The sequence below is a fragment of the Chaetura pelagica genome, unplaced genomic scaffold (genome assembly GCF_000747805.2).
Source record: "Chaetura pelagica isolate M959 unplaced genomic scaffold, ChaPel_1.0 scaffold117, whole genome shotgun sequence".
NCBI classification, from domain to species: Eukaryota; Metazoa; Chordata; class Aves; order Apodiformes; family Apodidae; genus Chaetura; species Chaetura pelagica.
In genome coordinates this window covers 5601500-5605090 of record NW_009954185.1, presented here as the reverse complement: position 1 = coordinate 5605090, position 3591 = coordinate 5601500, and positions in this window count along the sequence as shown.

Here is a 3591-nt window from a genome sequence, read left to right as displayed (position 1 = left end):
CCCCCCCCCACCCCTCCTCCCTGACCCCTTCCCACCAGGTCCGGAGCTGCCCCAGCCTGGGCTTCCCACAGAGTCACGGGGGATTCGGGAACAGCCACCTCCCCTGGCCCGGGGGCTTCCACAGCTGAGCAATCAGAGCCCACTGGCAGCAAATCCTCTGGCCACAACATCCAAGTCCCCTGGCCAAGTTCCTCCCTCCTGGTGCCTTCAGGGAATGTCCCACCACGTTCCTCCATGAGTGCAGGGGCACAGCTGCCATCTCGCCATGGGCTGCAGGGAAACTTCTGCTTGGGCACCTTCTTCCCCTTCTTCCCCACCAACCTCCAGCATCGATCTGCATCTCTAGCTCAGCACTTGTTCTTTAAGTGCTCCTCTGCTCAGGTGTTACCTCAGTTCGTTCATATATTAATGGCAGATGTGCATCTATTGTCCCTCTAAAGGCTTCTTGGCTGGGTTTGGAGCAGGGGGAGCTTCTCAGCTGGAGAAACTCCAAGCACCCTTCCCTCGCTACCAAAAAACCCACCAAACCAAACCTGAACAGCTCCATAGTTACTTGTATTTGTTTCTGCTTAGGAAGGAGACAATCAGTGGGGAGAATGTGCTTCATAAAGAATTCTCTAAAAAAAACCCCAACAAACAAACAAACAAAATAAACCTAAAACCAAACCAATCAAAACAATAAAAAACTCTACATGGTTGAAAACACAAACACACCACAAGAGAAGCCAATAGAGGTATTTGTCCTTAAAAACCCCCATAGCTAACAAGGCAGAAACACTTTGCTGCATTTCTTTGCTCAGCATGCACATATGGCAAGTGACATTCCTTAATCTTTGCTACACTCACTAGTTCTTTACATGTGCCAGCTTTTTGTTTTTTCCTGTATTCAGAGAAATCCTCTCTGAGGCAGCCCTCTTCCCAGCATCCCTCTTTTAGAAAGATTCACAGATGAAAGAAACAGGATATATTTTTAGGAGACCTAAATCACTTCATGCAGGGCTCCTCCAAGCTCTCCTAAGTCAATGCATTCATCATCTGAACTGTTTGTTGTTAGACTAGGCAAAAAAATAAACCAAGAAAAGCAAAAAAGAAACATGATCATGAATGGGAATGATGATTTTGATCTGCTTGCAAGGTTGCACTGTTCATCCCTCTGGAATAATTAGATGGCCTGAGGATATACCTACTTCTCTGAAAAGAGGCAAGGTTATGAGATAAATTAAATCTAGATATTAATCTAGATTATAACACAACCAAACCACTTGCTGATATAAATTTTTCAAGAACTGCAAAATAAAGGATTGCTTTCTATAAAGTCTTCCTGTGAAGACAGTCTTCTGTTCCCTGTTTGGGATAAAATTCTATGTTCTATATGAAATACGGATTTTATTCAATGAGCTCTCCCAAAAGGAAGGACATACACTTTACACAACCTTTCCCTTTTTTTGTCTACTTGAAGCTTAGGCTTTATATTGCATCCTGGAAAACATCATTACAAGTAACTAAATCATGAATTACATGAACCACGTGTTATTAACTCTTTCCATCTCTTAAGTCTCCTACTTAAGGATTTAGAAGCAACTCTTCCAGGCAATTGCCTTTAAACCTACAAATAGTGTTAGTTATATTAGTGGGACTTAGTGGTATAGCTTAATATTATTCCTAAGTGTGTCTAACTTGAAGTGCTGGTCTCTCCTCTCATGGCTCTACCCTCCCACTACATTTATTGCATCAAATAGAGATTTTTCAGCCATGTGTTGAATCATGTCAGTTTGCAGAAACAAGAAAAGGAACTTCTTGTCTTTCAGATGACTGAGGTGATCTCCTGCCAGTGAGTCTGTAGGCCACCATATTCAGTACAGAGAAGCTGATGGGGACAGGGCTTCCCTTACCAGTAGATCATAAATCAGAAGGGGTGTGATGTGAAATCCACCACCTGTATATCCACAGAGGGAACAGAAATGGTTGCATGACACAGCTACCACATCTCGTTCAGCCTCTTAAAAGTAGCAATGTAAGTCACAGATACAAACATTAAGATCAACAACTAATAACCAGAAGGTTGGCAACATAAGCTGCAGCAGTTATTTGGTGAGTAATTATGAACCACAGAGCCAGTGCTCTAAATCAAAATCAGTTTGTCAAGCATTTGGAATCCAGCAGAAAAAAACAAACCCAGGAAGGATTACTTTGGAATGCAATGCATTCACTATGGTCTCCAATCTGTTTTCAGTTACACACTTCTTAAGACATCTAATGTATCTTGTGCTCTGTGCAACAGAGCAGTGATCATGCTATTAGCTTTCAATGATACCTAAGTGATGAGCATTAAATTAAAGCAATGAGTTAACTAGACTGGAATAACAATTGAAATCACAAAGAAATAAAAAAACAAAATAAACAATTGCAGGTAAATTGTGAAGGCATAACTCAGACAGGCATGGATCTGCCATGTAAAATCCTAATGTTTTAAAAAGGAGGAGCTATAACATACTATGAAGTTGTAATGACGAAAAGGATGAAATAAGTTCCCTAATGTATTGCACAGTAATATTTGACTGCTGATGAATAGTAACAATATAGCACTATACCAAGAAGCTTCATGCCTCAACTTACCAATATACATATTCTAAAGGGTTTTTTTGTTAAACTGCAGTCAGTGACCAAAACTTGTATGCAGCAACCTGCCACTCTGAGCCACAGCACACCTAGCAAATACACTAATAAAGATCATTACTTAAAAGAAAAAACATTAAATAACATTTTTAGAATCACAGAAATAATGGTTATAACAAATCCATATTATTGATTATAAATTCCTTTAGTATTAATTTATAAATTGAAATACAGAATTGTGTATCCAGTGCATTGCAGAAGTGCAATGCAGTGCATTCAAAGTTAATTGATACATCTGGTTTATGTGACTTGCATGCAATATATGCAGTTAAATATATTTTCTCTTATTAAAAAGCTTTCTAGAAAGGCCTTTTTCTTTTCAGACTGATTTTTTAACTGTTCATTATTGCCATATCAGGACAGTCTGGAAATTCCTGTACAAGCGCAGAGGCACTTAACAAAAGACACCCATATCTACCTGATAAATTCCACATTATTAACAAATCTGTGACTTGCATTCATTCACTTTGCATTGATCATTGTTGATTTGCTTTGGAAGATATTCAGCTGCCCAAAGTTAGAGCACTGAAGGCAGCAAAGAGACTTTATGCACTTTTCTTCCAAAAAATGTGAGCAACAAGCAAGTCTGGTGACAGGCATTCACAAGTAAATCAATTTTACTGCCTTGGCTGAAATTCAGATGATTTTTGAATGGGTGGCCTGCCTACATCCTGCAGGATGATGATACTACATCATATGGAAAGTATTCACAGGACAGAGGAAGGTATAGATAGCGTATCAGTATGGCTGTGATTGCATCAACTGCATGAGATTATCACTGACAGATCTTTTCTCTCTCTGTACCCATGAAAAGGAGCTGGCTCTGAGCACCAGCACCAGTAGAACCACCATGGTAACATGAAAAGCCTGCAGGTGAGTGCTGACAGCCCAGAAAGCCAGTTGCATTCTGGGGTG